Genomic DNA, 20,422 nt, shown 5'->3' with positions numbered 1-20,422 from the left:
GCCCAAGAATTGATGCTTTTGAACTGTGGTGTTGGAGAAGACTCTTGAGAGTCTCTTGGACTGCAAGGAGATCCAACCAGTCCATTCTGAAGGAGATCAGCCCTGGGATTTCTTTGGAAGGAATGATGCTAAAGCTGAAACTCCAGTACTTTGGCCACCTCATGCGAAGAGTTGACTCATTGGAAAAGTCTCTGATGCTGGGAGGGGTTGGGGGCAAGAGGAGAAGGGGATGACAGAGGATGAGATGGCTGGATGGCATCACTGACTCGATGGACGTGAGTCTGAGTGAACTGTGGGAGTTGGTGATGGACAGGGAGGCCTGGCGTGCTGCGATTCATGGGGTCTAAAAGAGTCGGACACGACTGAGTGACTGATCTGATCTAGTGGTTCTAGTAGAAGAACATTAATTCTGACTTTGGAATAAATTTAGGAAGTTCATCAGATAGTCAATGGAGTAGAAATTCTCCAATAGTCTGGAAAACATGACTTTTAAAAACCCTGCACATCTCCATTTGTCTATGTTATCCAGATTTCAGATTGTAGTGAACATCTTTTTACAATTTTAGAAGTAGTTTATTAGGTTTGTTCATGCTATACATGGAGAAGGAAATGGCAACACACTCCAGTCTTCTTGCCTAGAGAATCCCAGGGATGGCGGAGCCTGGTGGGCTGCCATCTATGGGGTCGCACAGAGTCGGACATGACTGAAGTGACTTAGCAGCATGCTATATATTTATTGCATCCTGTGCCACATTGCTGGTTCTCAGCACATATCTCCTGGCTGATTATAATTTGAGTTCAGTGCTAACTAGCCACTGTACTCTGAAATACACTTGACATAGCTCTAGTTATCTTAATTAAGTGTAGAATAAACATCTTAAGTTTGAAGACCATGTTGTAGTTTTAATTCTGTTTCCTTACTTTTTTAAAAGATTAACAATTTTATTCTGTTTAAAATAACATTTCTGTTGTAACCAATTATAAGTGTACAGCTTGTTGATGTTCAGCTACTAAGTCATGTCCGACTCTTTGTGACCGTGTGAACTGCAGCACACCAGACTTCAGACTTCCCTGTCCTTCACTGTCTCCCTGAGTTGGCCCAAACTCATGTCCATTGAGCCACTGATGCCTTCCAACCATCTAACCATCATAAGTGTACAGTTTAGTATTGCTCAATATATTCACCTTGTTGTGTAACAGATCTCCAGAAAGTTTCATCCTGCAAAACTGAACTGCATACCCCTTCAGCAACAACTCCTTATTTTCCCCTCACCTCCACCACTGATAGCCAACCTTTACTTTCTATGTCTATGAAAGTGGCTACTTTCAATTCCACAGGTAAGTAAAACACAGAATATGCCTTTTTCTCTATGGTTATTTCACTTGGCATAATTTTTTCAAGGTTCATTCATATTGCTGTAAATGAACATATTTTCATTTTTAAAGGTTGAATAACATTCCATCATGTATATACACCACATTTTGCTTATCTATTTATCTATCATTTTGTTTATCTATTCAACACCTAGGTTACTTCTACCTTATACCTGTTGTGAAGGCTGCTATTGTTGTCCAAATATCTCTTATAGATACTGCTTTCTAAGTTCATACATACAATTACTGGATCATATAGTAAATGGTTTTTTAATCTGGGAGAAAATCTCCAAAGTACTTTCCATAGTAGTTGTACCAATTTACATTCCCATCAACAGAGCAAAAATCTTCCAATTTCTCCACTTCCTAGTCAGCTTATCTTCTTTTCTTTTTTGTTTTTAAGAGTAGCCATTGTAATACTTGTGAAGTAGTTATCACATTGCTGTTTTTTATTTTAATGTCACAGAAAATCAGTAAGGTAACAGTGCTTTTAAATGACTTATTATACCAGATAGAATGAATTGCTATATACAGAATATTTTATCCCCAAACAGCAGAATACACATTCTTCAAAGTGGATGTGGAATATTCTCTAGGACAGATCACATGCAAGGCCACTAAATAAGTCTCAATAACTTCAAGAATATTGAAATCATAACACACCTTTTTCTGACCACAAAGGTATGAAACTAGAAACCAACTGCAAAAAAATAAAACTGCCACACACCCCACAAACACAGAGACTTAAACAATATGTTCCTAAACTACCTATGGGCTTCCCTGGTGGCTCAGAGGTTAAAGTGTCTGCCTGCAATGTGGGAGACCCAGGTTCAATCCTTGGTTCGGGAAGCTCCCCGGGAGAAGGAAATGGCACCCCACTCCAGTATTATTGCCTGGAGAATCCCGTGGATCGAGGAGCCTGGTAGGCTACAGGTCACGGGGTCACAAAGAGTCAGACACAACTGATTGACTTCACTTTCACTTAAACTACCTATAGATTACTGAATTAATCAAAGAAGAAATTTTTAAAATACCTGGAGTCAAATGAAAAGGAAAACACATCAATCAAAAATCTATCTGATACAGCTAAAACAGTTCTAAGAGTGAAGTTTATAGCAATACAATCTAATTCATAAAATAAGAAAAATATCCAATAAACAATCCAACTTTACACCAAAAGAAAATAGAAAAAGACAGTAAACAAAATCCAAATTTACTAGAAGAAACAAAATAATAAAAGTCAGACCAGGGACTTCCTTGGAAGTCCAGTGGTCAAGACTTCATCTTCCAATGCATAGGGTGCAAATTTGATTCCTGGTTGGGGAGCTAAGATCCCACATGCCTTGGGGCCAAAACAAACAAACAAACAAACAACAACAACAAAAAAACCCCGTAAAACAGAAGCAATGTTATAACAAATTCAATACAGACTTTAAAAGTGGTCCACATCAAAGAAATCTTTTTAAAATATCAGGCCAGAAATAAATAAATCAGACTAAAAGAAAAAAACTAGAAAAGATCAATGAAACCATAATTGGTTCTTTGAAAAGATAAACTAAATTGATAAGCCTTTAGCCAGATACATTAAGAAAAAAGAGAAGGCCCAAATAAATAAGCTCAAGTATGAAACCCGGAGAAGGCAATGGCACCCCACTCCAGTACTCTTGCCTGCAAAATCCCATGGATGGAGGAGTCTGGTAGGCTGCAGTCCATGGGGTCACTAAGAGTCAGACACGGCTGAGCGACTTCAATTTCACTTTTCACTTTCATGCATTGGAGAAGAAAATGGCAACCCACTCCAGTGTTCTTGCCTGGAGAATTCCAGGGACAGGGGAGCCTGGTGGGCTTCTGACTATGGGGTCACACAGAGTCAGACATGACTGAAGTGACTTAGCAGCAGCAGCAGCATGAAACAGAAGCTACAACCAACACAAAATATGCAAAATATTTTGAGAGATTACTATGACCTGTTATAAGCCAATAAAACTGACAGCCTGCAAGAAATTGGGCAAGTTCACAATCATGTGGCTTCCAAAGACTGAATTAGGGAAAAACAGAAAATCTAAAAAGTTCAAAAATGGATAAGAAGATTGAATCAGTAATGAAGAACCTTCTAAGAAAGAAAAGCCACAGACCAGATGGTTTCATGGTGAATTCTACAAAACACTAAAGAATTATCAATGCCAATACTTCTCAAACAATTTCAAAGTATTGAAGAAGAGGGAACACTCTTAAGCTCGTTGTTCAAGTCCAGCATTACCCTGATACAAAAGCCAGATAAGGTCACAACAGGAAAATAAAACTACCAACTATTATCTCTAATGAGCATAGATGCAAAAATTCTCAACATATTACAAAATTCTTTACAATCTGAGCCACCAGGGAAGTCTTTTGGATTTAGGGTCCTTCTAATCCAGTATGGCCTCTTCCTAACTAATTCATTTGGAAAGACCCTATTTCCAAATAGGGTAATAGTCTGAGTTACCAGGACTTCTCTGGTATCTCAGCTGGTGAAGAATCCACCTTCAAGGGAGGGGACCCTGGTTTGATTCCTGGGTCAGGAAGATCCCCTGGAGAAGAGATAGGCTACCCACTTCAGTATTCTTGGGCTTCTGTGCTGGCTCAGATGGTAAAGAATCCACCTGCAATGCAGGAGACCTGGGTTCGATCCCTGGGTTGGGAAGATCCCCTGGAGATGGGAAAGGCTACCAACTCCAATATTCTGGTCTGGAGAATTCCATGGACTATATAGTTCACGGGGTCACAAACAGTTGAACACAATTAGCAACTTTGCCATCCTCTTAGTATAGTGGTTGAGTATTCCTGCCTGTCATGTGACAGACTGGGGTTTAATTCCCTGATGGGGAAGCAACATGCCCTTTGGGCTTCCCTGGTAGCTCAGCTGGTAAAGAATATGCCTACAAGGCAGGAGACTCCAGTTCAATTCCTGGGTTGGGAAGATCCCCTGGAGAAGGGATAGTCTAGCCACTCCAGTATTTGGGGGCTTCCCTGGTGGCTCAGATGGGAAAGAATCTGCCTGCAATGCAGGAAATCTGGGTTCAGTCCCTGGGTTGGGAAGATCCCCTGGAAAAGGGAATGGCTACCCACTCCAGTATTCTGTCCTGGAGAATCCCATGGACAGAGGAGCCTGGATGGGTACAGTCCATGGGATTGCAAAGAGTTGGACATGACTGAGTGACTTTCACTTTCTTTCTGAGGTTTCAAGTAGACATCATTTTTGGGGGGAGGAGGGAGGGGGTGACACTGTTCACCTTGCCACAGTGATGTTCCATGTTCTTCAAGGGAATTTATATTCTGCAGTTTCCTGAATGTCATGTTCTACTTACACCAAGAAAGTATCCTTGGCTGATATTTTAAATCATTTATAATATATAACTACTAACTTTGTCTTCTTGTTTTGTCAATTACAGAGAAAGATGGGGCTCTCAGTCTGGGGCAGGGACCCCCCACCTCAGGTGTGGCTCAGCCACCCCCAGTGCCCTCCTCCGGCTATAACAGAATTCATGGGGGTGCCTGGTCCATCCCACAGCTCTCTTGAAAGCTGGGCAGCAAGGACCCAGGGCACCATTTTAAGGAAACCAGTCCCAGAAATGCCAATGGTCAACAAATATTAATATGTGAAAAAATATGCAGCCTCACAAGGAAATAGAGGCCTGGGCTTCCCTGATGGCTCAGATGGTAAAGAATCCGTCTGCAATGCAGGAGACCCAGGTTCAGTCCCTGGGTCTGGAAAACCCCTGGAGAAGAAAATGGCAACCCACTCCAGCATTCTTGCCTGGAAAATCCTATGGACAGAAGAGCCTGGTGGTCTACCATCCATGGGGTCGCACAGAGTCAGACACGACTGAGCGACCAGCACGTTCATAGGCACTACCTGCCTGCTAAGTGTGCAAATGTCAGGGTGGATGACGATGAGCCATGGTGAGGGGAAGGGAATTCAAATCTTTGTGAGCCATTAGAAGAAAATAAGTTGTACATTTCTAGAGGAAATAGACTGTATTAATAAAAAAATAAAGACAAAGCAAGCTGTCTATGCCGTAATGACCCCTGTTGTGGTTGTAGGACCCTAGCCCACAGAAATATTAGCAGGAGCCCAGAATGAACGTAGGTTGAGTCGTGGTTTGTGGGAGGAAGGAAAGTGAGGGAGTGGCCGTCAGGACAGGAAACCCATGACGCTGGCTGCGCCTACACAGGGGAACACCATGGAGACGTTCAGAACTGACCCGGGAAGACCCCCTTGCTAGGCTGTCTGTTAAGTGAAGGCCCCAACCGCGAGCTAAGGACAGCATGACCTGATTCACACAAAGATCCTAAAAGAAAGGCTTCACGCATGCAGACACACCTTGGGCAGACACCCCCAACTGCTAAGAGAGGCGAGGCTTTACTGGGGCCAAAGGAAAACGCATTTCCATGGTACCGTTGTGAGCTCAACTGCTCAGTCATGTCTGACTCTGTGGCCCCATGGACTCTAGCCGCCAGGCTCCTCTGTCCGTGGGATTTTCCAGACAAGAATAGTGGAGTGGGTTGCCATTTCTTTCTCCAGGGGATCTTCCTGACCCAGGGATGGAACTCGTGTGTCCTACATTGACAGGTGGGTTCTTTACCACTAGCGCCACCTGGGAAGTCCCCATTGTACTATATCACATCTTAATTCTTGAATTTCATCAAGCATGTGTTTATTCTGAAATTTCACACACACACACACACACACACACACACACACAAAGAGAATTTTAGACATGCCAGCAACAACAAAAACAACAGAGGGGATTCAGAGTCCATTTCCACGTTCCCATTATTCAAGGGGGTAAGGATGTGCCCGCATTTCAGGCATGTGGAGGCAGAGTCTCTAAGTCTGGAGTAGAGAGGGCCGTGTGCTGGCCTGGGCACAGATTGCACACCTGCCCCCCTTCCTGACACTGACAACCTCCAAGGATGGGCAGGAGTGAAGGCTGAGGGCCAGAAGGTCACACCTGCCCCCCTGGGGAGACCCATCCAACGAGGGGCACTGGGTCCCTCTAACTTGTCTGTGTTCCTCTCCTGTTGGCCCCCTACTGCTTGCTGAAGACTTCAGGCTTCCTGTCTGTCCTGCCTTGGGTCGAGAGGGGCCAGTGGAAGATTGGCCTTGGGACTGCAGCTCCTGGGACCTGGGGGTTGGCAGTCCCAGTGCATGCAGAGCCCAAGCCTCACCTAATTGGCCATCAGAGGCCTTGAGTCCCAGGCCTGCAGGTAGAGAACACCTTGCCCCACTGAGTGACTCAGAGGTGTGGGCAGGGCATGGAAGAGCAGGTGAGCTTCCTCCAAGATCCAGTAGTTCCCACTCCAGAATCTGGGGCACCAGTCTGAGGCTCTCTGAGACCCTGGGCGCCCTCCTTGGCACCCCCTCATTCTCCCTTCACTATACAGGAAGGCAGAGCTGAAAGGGCAGTAGACAGGGGTCCTGGTGCCGACTGATTATCATCAGCACAGACCTGGGTCAAGAGCTCAGGAGGCCCTGGGAGAGCAGTTCCTGGCTGTGTGGGGCTGGGCAATCACAGCCCTCACCTGGACAAGGTAAGGTCAGGGCAGCCACCCTCAGGGCTGCAGGAGTGGGAGGAGACCATGTGGGTAAGGGGGCAGGGCCGTGCATACAGTAAGCACTCAGGTCTGCTCTCCGCAGGGTAAGTGGGGACACCCTCCTGCCTGGACAGCTCTGGACTTGTCTCACAGATAACGCCCCAGTCCAGGCTCAGAGGCAGTGATGCTGAGATGGGAATCTAGGTGTGCAGGGGAGAGAAACAGGAAACACCAACATTAGCCCAGGGAGACCTGGCCCCTGCCCTGCTCCTGGCCTGTCCAAGACGTGGTGGGCAGAGGCACCCAGGAACCTTTTCTGAGATTAATGAAGAGTACACAAAGGGGCAGAACACGCAGGATTAGATACATGAGTAAAGAGCAGAAAGCTGGCAGCGTCGCTGGGAAGACAGGCGGCTGTGGCGCCATTTCTGCACTCCAGACTCAGCTCTGCAACCCTCCTGGCACCCCACCCCACCCTACAGTGACTGTTCAGCGTCCCCACAGGCTGAGTGCTCCCTGCAAATTTGTGAATTAGCCAATTGGAGAAAATATTGCCTTTTCAGGTCAGTCTGAGCTCTCCTGGAGGACTGGGCGCTGAAGGGTCCCTGTGCTCCAAGAGAGTATGACCTTGTGACCCTCACCTCATCCCTCTCCCTGCCTCCTGCCTGCTCTCTGCCCCATGCCCCCCAGCTCAGGGCCATGGCATCCCACAGAAATGTAAACCTCTCAGAGATGCCTCTGTAGGAGTCTATGCTGGAGGGATTTGAGGGTGGCTCACAGACCCAGGCCCTGCTCTTTGCTCTGTTCCTGGCCCTGTACGTGGTGGCCGTCCTGGGGAACCTCACCATGATCGTGGTCATCACGCTGGATGCCCATCTACACTCCCCAATGTACTTCTTCCTCAAGAACCTCTCCTTCCTGGACCTGTGCTACTCATCTGTCATCGCCGCCAAGGCCCTGGTCAACTTCCTGTCCTCCTCCAAGGTCATCACCTTTAAGGGATGTTGTTGGGGGCCAGCGTGAGGCACTCCACCCGTGGCAAATGTCATGAGGAAGGAGGCTCAACATATACAAAGGCGGGATCAAGCCTCAGGAGTCCCCCTGGAAATTCTCGAGCATCTACCCCCATAACCAGAGCCTGCCTACTTTACTACTTTGTGCTCTCACCTACACCTCTGACTTTACGGGGGGCTGTCCCCCACCACCTCTTTCTGAGATGGAGTTAACTTAGAGCTCCAGTTAATAATAATTCCTGGGCTTGATAGGAGTGTTTTAACCTACAAACTCTTCTGAAGGTTCTCTAGCCTGCCTGACAGGCTTGTCCGGCCACATGTGATTGCTTACAGCCTCCCAATCATGAGAGGCACGAGATGCTTTAAACCTTCTAAAAACAGGTTCCTTAGAAAAATTAGAAAACCATTAGTATAAGTATAGTGGGCTGATTAGAAATTGTATTGGTGAAGGGTTTTTCATTTGTTGAGCCAATGTTTACTGCTAAGTCTCCACATCCCCTGCCCTTATACACATTAATGAATATATAGAAGAAATAAGTATTAACCTTTGATATTAATCACGTTAGACCTTAGGCTAAGTAAATTCTTTCCTTAACTAAAACCCACTACACCCTCACCCTATAGGAATGTAACTTTATTTGGGTGGCGTCTGTTTTAAGAATAATCACCCCTGGAGAAATAAGTGTCCTGGTTGACTGACCGCTGTCACAAGGAGAGGGTCATAAATTATCAGCAGGTCCCTCTTGCCAGAAGATGATGTAACACCCCTAAGACCTCTGTATACATTTGTATGAAGCACCTGACTTTGATAAAAGTCAGGACTGCTGACCCTGCGTGACTTTTGCATAACATCTCAGAGTATAAAAGTAGACAATGGAAAATAAAGAATTGGGTTCAGTTCCTCGAAAGACTGGTCTCCCCATGTCTCTCTCTCTCTCAAACTCTGGCTGAGTCTCCATCTGGAGCACGGAACCCGCCATGCTTACTAATTATGCCTGGGCTTCTAAGATCCAACCGGGAAGGCCTCAGTGTCTCCTCTCCTTCGGGAGAATGGAAAGACGCCTGCGGCCTACGTAAGTGGTGCAAGCTTCTTGTCTTGAAGTTTTATTGGTCTCCCGCGTAAACCAAGCTACTCAGCCTCTTTTCTCCACTGAATTTTCCTACTGAGCTATCCTCATTCTATTACTCTTTATATCTGTAATTAATATCTAATTGAAGCTATTGTATCCTGATCCTCGCCGACACCGTCCCTGCTTCGAAATCCCTGGATCAGCTGGGGCTGGACCCCGGCAGGATGTGCCAACCAATTCTTCTTCTTCTCCCTGATGGGTATGACTGAGACTCTCCTCTTGGCTGTGATGGCCTATGACCACTTCGTGGCCATCTGAAGCCCCCTGAGCTACCCCATCTCCATGCACCCCTCGATCTGTGCCTGCCTGGTGCTGGGCACCCACTGTGGGGGCTGCCTCAACTCTGGGGTGCAGATGATCCTCACATTCAGCCTCCCGTTCTGCAGCTCCAACCACATCAGCCACTTCTTCTGTGATGTGATCCCCCTGCTACAGCTCACTTGTGCCAGCACGACCATCAATGAGCTAGTCTTGTTTGCTATGTGTGGCTGCATCATTGTGGGCACCACACTCGTGGTCCTCGTCTCCTATGGCTACATCACAGTGACCATCCTGAGGATGCGCTCAGGAGGAGGGAGACACAAGCTCTTCTCCACCTGTGGCTCCCACATGACAGCCATGTCCCTCTTTTATGGGGCTGTTTTTGTCATGTATGCCCAGCCGGGAACTGTGGAGTCCATGGAACAGGGCAAGGTGGTCTCTGTCTTCTACACCCTGGTCATCCCGATGCCGAATCCCCTCATCTACAGTCTGAGAAACAAGGACGTGAAGGATGCCCTGCGGAGACTGGGCCAGAAGCACACAGCCACATGATGGAGAGTGACCAGAGAGACCCAGTGTCCTGAGGGCTGGACAAGAAGACTTGAGGGGAGGCACTGGGTTTGGTTTGAGGAATTCATTCTTTATTCAGCCAATTCATTCTTTCATCCAGCATTTTATCCAACCCTTCTTTGAAGCACATCATGAACCACACACTACAAGTGTGAGATGCAGAGATGAATAAGGCATCTTGTTTGCCACCAAAAATCTAATGGCCCACAGTGGGGCAAGACACTAAACTTGAAGTTTGTGTAACACGGTGGGCAGAGTCACGAACTGGGAGTCTTTGAAGCACAGTATGTGTCCCAGTTCAACATCAATTGGTGAAGGTATGTGGGCTAGACAAACTCTCTGACCTTATCCCTTCACTTCTTTATTGAATCTAATTTAAATATGTACCCAGCAATCTACCCTGGGACAACTAGCAGGGGGCTTTAGGACACTCAGCCCAGCCCCTTTCTTGGTGATAGCCTGGGCATCCCCACAGCCAATTAGGGGAGTTAGGAAGACCATGCTTCCCCTCAATCCAGCAGCGGGGCTGTTCCTCCCCTCCCCCTTCTGTTCACTGATGCCACCACCCAACAAGGCAGCAGGGAGCACCCGTGCTCCTGCTTCAGAGGCTCCTAGTGCTCCCTGTCCTGGGTTTCTCCCCTCAGACAGCAGCTGGGAGCCCCAGGGAGTCAACGTGGATGCCTGACACCCAAAGTTCACCATCCAGCCTGACAGGTGATACTGTCCTGACTATTTGTGACCCTAAGAAATGGAGTCTTGTCAGCACCAACACCTCTGAATAAGGATGGAGGTCCTGGTGCTGCTGCAGAGAGGAGGGGGTAGAGAGAGGGAGCAGTTTCTTGGTAGAAGCACAGCTCCCTGGCCGTCTGTCCCACACTCCCTGGGGCAGCTGGGAGTCTTGACCTCCCCATTCAGAGCTCCAGGCCCCTGCTCCATGGACACAACACACAGCCTTGACCCAGGGCCTATCGTATCTCCCTGTGGGAGAGTCGCCCACTCCCATGGTCACTCCCAGGAGGTGGTCCTCTGGACGAGAGGGTGGTCTGTTCCCTGTAGGGGCAGGGGGCGTGCCCTGCCCCTCTGATCACAGCTCTCCACCCCCCTCTCTCCCTGCTCCGGGGGACAGGGGGAGGGGCTGGCAGCTAAGTTTTCAGACTGCTGCTCCCCATTACTCAAGTGGAACCGCCTCCAAGCTTCCTGCTGGATTCCTATTCACATTGTCTTTGGGCTCCAAAACTAGTTCTACGTCTGCCATAGATTGTTGTATTCATCTGATAACAAATTGTTACTTGAGGCTTCCCCAAATATTCTGCTTCACCATGACAGCCCTTGTTGTCATCTCATGCCGCAGCTGTTCCCTCTCACACGCGCTATCCTCTGTCTGTCTGCTGTGATTTTTTTCCTCACTCCATGGAATGTTACAGGAATATTCTTGGGTCTTCTACTTGATCCAAATTTGGAATATGCATACATATAGTATATATTCATTCTATGCACAAGTGTAGATTTATCTTAATTCTGTAGAATTTAAAGTTATACATAGAAAGAAATCAGTTAAAGATTCATAGTAAAACAGCATCTACCCTGAATTAGGAATAAATAAAAGGTCTGACTTTAGAAGGAACAAAAACTTTACATTTCTGCAAGAGAAATGTAAAACAAACAAACAAACAAACAAAACAGCAAATCGTAGATTGTTTCTTCCTAAATTACCTACATTTAAGATTGTAGTGACGAACACAGTACAACGTTAGAGGCAATTCACTTCGCTTTGTTCATCTTATACAACGTTTTGTATGCTAGCTCCACAGAGTAGATTCGCAGTGGTACATATCTACTGGAGGATTATAATTTGACTTCCTTGTTAACTAGTCATTGAACTCCAAAATATACTTGGCATAGCATTATAGTTATGAGCTTGGATTTGGCAATGATTTCTTGGATATAACTGAAAAGCACAGGAAACAAAAGTGCAAAGAGACACAAGGGACTCCATTAAACTTAAAAAATCTGTGCATTAAAGACTTAAATAATAGCTTGAAAAGGCAACCTGTGGGATGGGAGAGAATTACTGCAACTCTTATGTCTGATATGGGGTAACATCCAGAGTATGTGAAGAATTCCTACAACTTAAATAATCCTGTTAAAAATGAGCAGAGGATTTGAATAGTTATTTCACCAAAGATGATCTACAGATGGGCAAGAAACATATGAGGAGATGCTCGTCATCACTAATCCCTGAGGAAATGCAAGTCAAATCACAAGGACATACCACCTACATTCGTGAGAATGGCTGTATTAGAAGGCCATTACCTGTATTAGAAAAACAGGTAAAAACATAACCAGTGTTGTAAAGGATGCAGATCAGTTGGAGCCCTTATACACTTTTGGTAGATAGTAAAATGATGCAACCATTATGGGGAACAGTACAGAATTTCCCCAGAAAACTAAAAAAAAAAAATAATAATAATAATTGCCACATGATCCACGTTTGAGTATGTATCCAAAATAATTATAGACTGCTCTCTAAGAGATATTTGCAAACCCAAGTACACAGCAGCATCATTTGTGGTGGCCAAAAGGTAGAAACAAGCCACATGTTCATTGTGGATGAGATAATAAACAAAATGATGCACATACGTATGACGGAAAGGCACCCACCTTAAAAGGGATGAAAATCCTGTCACCAGATGCAGCACAGATGAAGGTTAGGACATTGTGCTAGTGAAATAAGCCAGACGCAAAAAGACAAAAGCTGTATGATTCTAACATGCAGTAAAGCTGTCACATTCACAGAGACAGAAAGTAGAAAGGTGGTTCTCAGTGGTGAGGTTGCGGGGTGGGGTTGGGGATGGGGGTGGATAGAGAACGTTTTTAAAGGGGGTGAGTCCAAGATCCACACAGTCAAAGGCTTTGGCATAGTCAATAAAGCAGAAATAGATGTTTTTCTGGAGCTCTCTTGCTTTTTCCATGATCCAGTGGATGTTGGCAACTTGATCTCTGGTTCCTCTGCCTTTTCTAAAACCAGCTTGAACATCAGGAAGTTCACGGTCCACGTATTGTTGAAGCCTGGCTTGGAGAATTTTGAGCATTACTTTACTAGCGTGTGAGATGAGTGCAATTGTGTGGTAGTTTGAGCATTCTTTGGCATTGCCTTTCTTTGGGATTGGAATGTCATGTATGGATGTCAGAGTTGGACTGTGAAGAAGGCTGAGCACCAAAGAATTGATGCTTTTGAACTGTGGTGTTGGAGAAGACTCTTGAGAGTCCCTTGGACTCAAGGAGATCCAACAAGTCCATTCTGAAGGAGATTAGCCCTGGGATTTCTTTGGAAGGAATGATGCTGAAGCTGAAACTCCAGTACTTTGGCCACCTCATGCTAAGAGTTGACTCATTGGAAAAGACTCTGATGCTGGGGGCGATTGGGGGGCAGGAGGAGAAGGGGATGACAGAGGATGAGATGGCTGAATGGCATCACTGACTTGATGGACGTGAGTCTGAGTGAACTGTGGGAGTTGGTGATGGACAGGGAGGCCTGGCGTGCTGCAATTCATGGGCTCGCAAAGAGTCGGACACGACTGAGTGACTGAACTGAACTGAACTGAACTGAGTCCAAGATAAAACATTCTGGACACTTGTTGTGCAGAAATGTGGATATACAAAATGCTACTGAACTAAGTGGGTTTCCCCGGTGGTGCTAGCAGTAAAGAACCCACCTGCCAATGCAGGAGACATGAGGCACAGGTTTGAACCCCAAGTCAGGAAGATCCCCTGAAGGAGGGCATGGCTATCCACTCCAATATCTTTGCCTGGAGAGTCAGTCCATGGGATTCCAAAGAGTTGGACACGACTGAAGTGACTGAGCAGACACTTAACTGTACACTGACAATTATTTACAATTTTCAAGATTTCTTTGTGGTCAAAAAAATATATAACATGAAATTAACCATTGTAGTCTTGCCTTGCTGCTCTGCTTAGGACTTCCAGTACCATGTTGAATAGACATGGTGAGAGTGGACATCCTGTCTTGTTTCTGATCCTAATGGGAAAGCTTTTGGGTTTTCATCAAGTATGAAGTTAGCTGTGAGCTTTACATATATGGCTTTCATTATGTTTAGGTCAGTCAGTCAGTCAGTCAGTTCAGTCACTCAGTTGTGTCCAACTCTTTGCGACCCCATGAATTGCAGCACACCAGGCCTCCCTGTCCATCACCAACTCCTTGAGTTCACTCAGACTCACGTCAATCGAGTCGGTGATGCCATCCAGCCATCTCATCCTCTTTCGTCCCCTTCTCCTCCTGCCCCCAATCCCTCCCAGCATCAGAGTCTTTTCCAATGAGTCAACTCTTCGCATGAGGTGGCCAAAGTATTGGAGTTTCAGCTTTAGCATCATTCCTTCCAAAGAAATCCCAGGGCTGATCTCCTTCAGAATGGACTTGTTGGATCTCCTTGCAGTCCAAGGGACTCTCATGAGTCTTCTCCAACACCACAGTTCAAAAGCATCAATTCTTCAGCACTCAGCTTTCTTCACAGTCCAACTCTCATCCATACATGACCACTGGAAGAACCATAGCCTTGACTAGCCAGACTTTTGTTGGCAAAGTAATGTCTCTGCTTTTGAATGTGCTATCTGCTGCTACTAAGTCACTTCAGTCCTGTCTGACTCTGTGCAACCCCATAGATGGCCTCCTACCAGGCTCCTCTGTCCCTGGGATTCTCCAGGCAAGAACACTGGAGTGGGTTGCCATTTCCTTCTCCAATGTGTGAAAGTGAAGTCACTCAGTCGTGTCCGACTCTTAGCGACGTCATGGACTGCAGCCTACCAGGCTCCTCCGTCCATGGGATTTTCCAGGCAAGAGTACTGGAGTGGGGTGCCATTGCCTTCTCCAAATATGCTATCTAGGTTGGTCATAACTTTCCTCCCAAAGAGTAAACATCTTTTAATTTCATGGCTGCAATCACCATCTGCAGTGATTTTGGAGCTCCAAAAAATAAAGTCTGACACTGTTTCCCCATCTATTTCCCATGAAGTGATGGGACCAGATGTCATGATCTTAGTTTTCTGAATGTTGAGCTTTAAGCCAACGTTCTCACTTGCATCTTTCACTTTCATCAAGAGGCTTTTTAGTTCCTCTTCACTTTCTGCCATAAGGGTGGTGTAATCTGCATATCTGAGGTTATTGATATTTTTCCCAGCAATCTTGATTCCAGCTTGTGCTTCTTCCAGCCCAGCATTTCTCATGATGTACTCTGCAAAGAAGTTAAATTAGCTGCTGACAATATACAGCCTTGACGTACTCCTTTTCCTATTTGGAACTAGTCTGTTGTTCCATGTCCAGTTCTAACTGTTGCTTCCTGACTTGAATATAGGTTTCTCAAGAGGCAGGTCAGGTGGTCTGTTATTCCCATCTCTTTCAGAATTTTCCACAGTTTATTGTGATCCACACAGTCAAAGTTTTTGGCATAGTCAATAAAGCAGAAATAGATGTTTTTTCTGGAACTCTCTTGCTTTTTTGATGATCCAGCAGATGTTGGCAATTTGATCTCTGGTTCCTCTGCCTTTTCTAAAACCAGCTTGAACATCTGGAAGTTCACGGTTCACATATTTAGGTGTATTCCTTCTATTACTACTTCATTGAGTTTTTTTTTTATGTCAAGATGTTGAATTTTGTCAAATGCTTTTTTTGAATAAGTTGAATGATCATGTATGGGGGTGGGGGTTGTGGGGGAGTTATCCTTCATTCTGTTAATGGGGTATAGACAGTGGTTGATTTTCTAAAAACACCTCTTTTGATAGTGTTTACTTACATTCTAGCTCTGAAGTGATCTTCTATCCTGCCTCTTTTCGCCTCTTCCCCATCCCTCTCTCTCTCTCAGTAGAGAAAGAGATAGATAGATAGATGATAGATAGAATGTGTTGTCATTCAACTGTATTTCTGTAGAAAATGTGGAATTGGGCATGTTGTATCACACTGACACAAATTTTAAAAGGAAAATCCATAACAATTTTCAAACACAATGTACCTCCATTTCCCCAACCCCACCAGGATACAGGGCTTTGCCATCTCCTCTTGGCCACTCATCAGCCTTGACCGATGGGCACCTTGCCTCCACTTTGATTCTTTTCAGCCCATTTTCAATGCCGTTTTCAAAGAAATATGATAGAAAAAGAAGGAAACTCAAATGAAAATACTTTGATAAATTACTGGAGCTCATTTGCAGTTAGGAAATCAAATTAAAGTAAAAGAGAAGAGATTAACCTATCCATCAGAAGGTGGAAGGATGAGGAAAACAAGGACTCCCACATTGCTGGATGTTCTTCATTGGTACAATCATTTTGAGAGAAAATTGGCCACATGAGTGGATAAAGAAGGAAGAATTTCATACGATGCAGTTGCTCACCAAGAACAGTGAAAGGACAGAATGATTTACAGCAAGAAAACTCACACGCCTGTCCTTGTGAAAGTTGTGGACAGTCCAGACACACAGACTTGGTGAAGAAACTGCAACAGAGGAGAGGGATTGTCATGGATAACCTCCCTGCTGACCCTTAGCCAACTGTGTCACTAGGGCACCTGATAGACTGCTTCAGTCCCAGAGAACCAGAGCCTCTTAAAAGGGAAGGCCTCCAGCCTTTGAGTAGAGTAGTTGGTTAACAAAAAGAAAGATGCAAGAAAAAGAACCTCCATAATGTAAGATTAATATGAAAGTTAATGAGGTTGAGAAACAATATGCCTTTCTACTCAGGAATCCACTTCCAGATATATACACTTTGGAGGGGGAAAATGTCCATTACAAAATTTTCATTACTGAAAAACAAAATTTAAAAAAGGAAATGGAAGTAGCCTAAAAGTCTCTGTAAAGAAGATGCCACAAGTAGTTGGGGGAATAATTTCATTTTTAAAACAATTGAAATAAGTGAACTAGAACATGGAAGGATTGGAAAATGTGATCAAGATCCTGCAGAGTGCATTTTGACATAGAGCTGGAGAGGTGTCATAGCCCTGAGACAGGAGATTGAAAGTGTATTGCTTACCTTACCAGGTGAAAGCAAGTTCCCTCACCACCCTCCTGTGTCAGTCACCAGGGCCACCATAACTAGGTAACACAAACTTGGTGACTTATAGCAACAAGAATTTATTCTCTCACAGGCCTGCAGGATAGATGTTCAAAATCAAGTTGTCAGCAGCATCTGCTGCCCATGAAAGTTCTAGGAAAACATATGCCTCTTCCTGGAGGCTCTTGGTATCCTTGGCTTTCCTTCCTTCCCCTTTGCTGCACCATTCCAACCTCTGGCCAGTCTTTCATGCCCTTAGTCCTTGTGTCTTTGTGTCTCTGTGTCATTTCCTCTTCCTAAAAGGACACCAGTCATTGGATTTAAGGCCATTTAATCCAGCATGATCTCATGCTAACTTATTTGGAAGGACCTTATTTCCAAATAAGGTCACGTTCTGCATTCCAAAGTAGATGATCTGGGGGGAGAAGATACTATTCACCTTCGTACAGTGATCTTCCATGTGCTTCCATATACTCTAAAGTTGCTGAGTGTATTGTTCTATTTATGTCAAGTAGGTCCATATGGTTGATATTTTAATTCAGTTCTAACATACTATTTATTATCTGCTTATTATCTGGTAATTTTTTTTATCAATTACTAAGAGAGGTATACAAAATATCAATTATGATTTGGATATATGCATTTGCTTTTAATTGCATCAGTTTTTGCTTTATACATTTAAAATTTCTATTAGTCATATACAATTTTTTTTTTAATTTTCACATTATCCAGTTGAATTTAACTTTCTTTGTGAAATGCCTCTTTAGTAACTTTTTTTCCTGAACCCTACTTTGTGTAATAATTATTGAGCCACATCAGCATTCTTTTTCTTAGAATGCTTGTAATACAACTTTTTCAGGCTTTTATTTATATACTGTCTTTTTATATTAAACATGGGCCATCAATAACCCTGTATGTGAGACAGCAAAAGAGACACAGATGTATAGAACAGTCTTTTGCACTCTGTGGGAGAGGGAGAGGGGGATGATTTGGGAGAATGGCATTGAAGCATGTATAATATCATATAAGAAATGAATCGCCAGTCCAGATTCTATGCAGGATACAGGATGCTTGGGGTTGGTGCACTGGGATCACCCAGAGGAATGGTATGGGGAGGGAGGGATGGAGGAGGGGGGTTCAGGATTGGGAACACGTGTACACCCGTGGCGGATTCATGTTGATGTATGGTAAAACCAATACAATATTGTAAAGTAATTAGCCTCTAATTAAAATAAATAAATTTAAATTAAAAAATAATAAACATGCACCACTTTTGTACTTTGGTTTTCATTTCTATTCCAAGTTAAAATATTTTTTAAGCAGATACCTTTTCTCTTTGTGGACTGAGTGCATGGCCACTTGAAGCATAGAGACTGCTGTGCTGCTGCCCCAGGGAAATACTTCCTGCCTTCCACTTGTCTCACCACTATACAAGGGTGCAGGTGGAGGACAGCAGGGGCCGTGGGCCAGGAGCTCACACTGGCTGCCTGGGGACTTTTCAGAGGAGGGGCACTGGATCCCTCTAACTTGTGTTCCTCCCCTGTTGGCCCCCACTACTTCCTGAGGACCTCAGGCTTCCCACCTCCCCTACCTTGGGCCAAGTGGGAGTCAGGGGAAGATTGGCCTCAGGACTGCAACTTCCTGGGACCCAGGGAGTTGTGAGTCCCAATGCACTCAGAGCCCAAGTCTCATCTAATTGGCCATGTGTGGCCTCAAGTCCCAGGTGTGGCAGGTGGAGAGAATCTTCCCCAGCAGGCACCCCCAGGGTCCAGGCACCTCACAGACGACGGGACAAGATGTAGAGGGGCAGGTGAGCTGAGTTCATCCCCTTCTCTGCTTGCACCAAGCCCCAGGGCCCTCCTGCAGCCAGACTCTTGGTGGGACCCCAAGTGCCCCCTCCAACCCTTGGTTCACTGCACAGGAAGCCAGAGGTGGGAGAGGCAGGAGTCCTCAGTGTTCACTGGTCTTCATCAGCACAGACCTGGATCAGGAGCTTGGGAGACCCTGGGAAAGCAGATCCTGGCTGTGTGCACTTGGGTGTGTCATGACCCTCACCTGGAAAAGGTAAGGTCAAGGCAGGCACCCATCAGGGCTGCAGGAGGGTAAGGGCAGCAGGGCTCTGTCCACAGTAAGCAGCCAGGGCTTGTTCTCAGCAGCTGGAGTGATGTCCACTCTCCTGCCTCCCTACCCCGACCTCAGCTTCAAGGTTGTGAAAGCAGTGCTTCTTTAGCCAGTGAATGAGTCCTCTGAGAAACTTGTTCAGCAGCAAGTTCTGATTCAACTGGTGTGTTTGACTGGAGTGTCTGCATTTCTAACCAGCTCGCAGGTGGTGGTGATGCTCGTGGTCCCTGGACCACACTTTCAGTTAGGAGGGTTAGCACCGAATGTTAGTACAGGCTATGTGCCACTGCAGAGAAGTGTTCAGCTGCTTTGACCTCATCAAGTGCATCCCTTAGGCTCGGATTAAAGGCTTCCTCATGTCAATGATGCCTATGGATGACCCTGGGTGACCTCAGCAGGCTGGAGCCCCCTGCTTGTTTGTTGTTCAAAAAAACAAACAAAGAGCCTGGCTTTGGAAATGAAAATTTCTCTTTGTTTTCAGCTTACCAGAAGGAGTCACTACTTTATCATGCTAAGGGCTTGTCAAGAGAAATGGTCAAGTAATACTGAGCACAAAACCATGAACTCAGAATCTTTGAATTCACCACAGAAATACCTGCTTCTTGGGGTGTGGGGCTGAACAGGTGTGCCACACTAGCCACCTGTCCCCTCTACTTGTGAATGATCCCTGGGTGCCAGGGTCCAGCCCCAGCAGGATCCAGGGGAACTCTCAGGGTGAATGGCGTTGGAGAATGAGTGAGATGGGGTGCCCAAACCTCAGTGAGCAAGACCCGTAACTTTATTTTCAAAAGGAGCTTTTATACCCTGATTGTACAAGCTGGAATCAAGATTTCCAGGAGAAATATCAGTAACCTCAGATAGGCAGATGACACTACCCTTATGGCAGAAAGTGAAGAGGAACTAAAAAGCCTGGATGTCTGGATGTCTGGAACTAAAAAGCCTGGATGTCCAGATGTCTGGCTCTAGGTCAGTGATCACACCATCGTGAATATCTGGGCCATGAAGATCTTTTTTGTACAGTTCTTCTGTGTATTCTTGCCACCTCTTCTTAATATCTTCTGCTTCTGTTAGGTCCATACCATTTCTGTCCTTTATCGAGCCCATCTTTGCATGAAATGTTCCTTTGGTATCTCTAATTTTCTTGAAGAGATCCCTAGTCTTTCCCATTCTGTTTTTTCCTCTATTTCTTTGCATTGATCACTGAAGAAGGCTTTCTTATCTCTTCTTGCTATTCTTTGGAACTCTGCATTCAGATATTTATATCTTTCCTTTTCTCCTTTGCTTTTCACAGCTATTTGTAAGGCCTCCCCAGACAGCTAT

The 20,422-nt window shown here is 45.3% G+C and overlaps 1 pseudogene; it reads left to right on the top strand.

Moving 5' to 3' along the window:
- Positions 1 to 7,650: 7,650 nt before the first annotated feature.
- On the top strand, positions 7,651 to 9,907 carry LOC102415006 (annotated as a pseudogene).
- The last annotated feature ends 10,515 nt before the right edge of the window (positions 9,908 to 20,422 follow it).

Source organism: Bubalus bubalis, chromosome 6 (genome assembly GCF_019923935.1).
Source record: "Bubalus bubalis isolate 160015118507 breed Murrah chromosome 6, NDDB_SH_1, whole genome shotgun sequence".
Classification (NCBI taxonomy): domain Eukaryota; kingdom Metazoa; phylum Chordata; class Mammalia; order Artiodactyla; family Bovidae; genus Bubalus; species Bubalus bubalis.
Note: the sequence above shows the minus strand (reverse complement) of the source record. Positions and strands in the feature narration are given on the sequence as shown.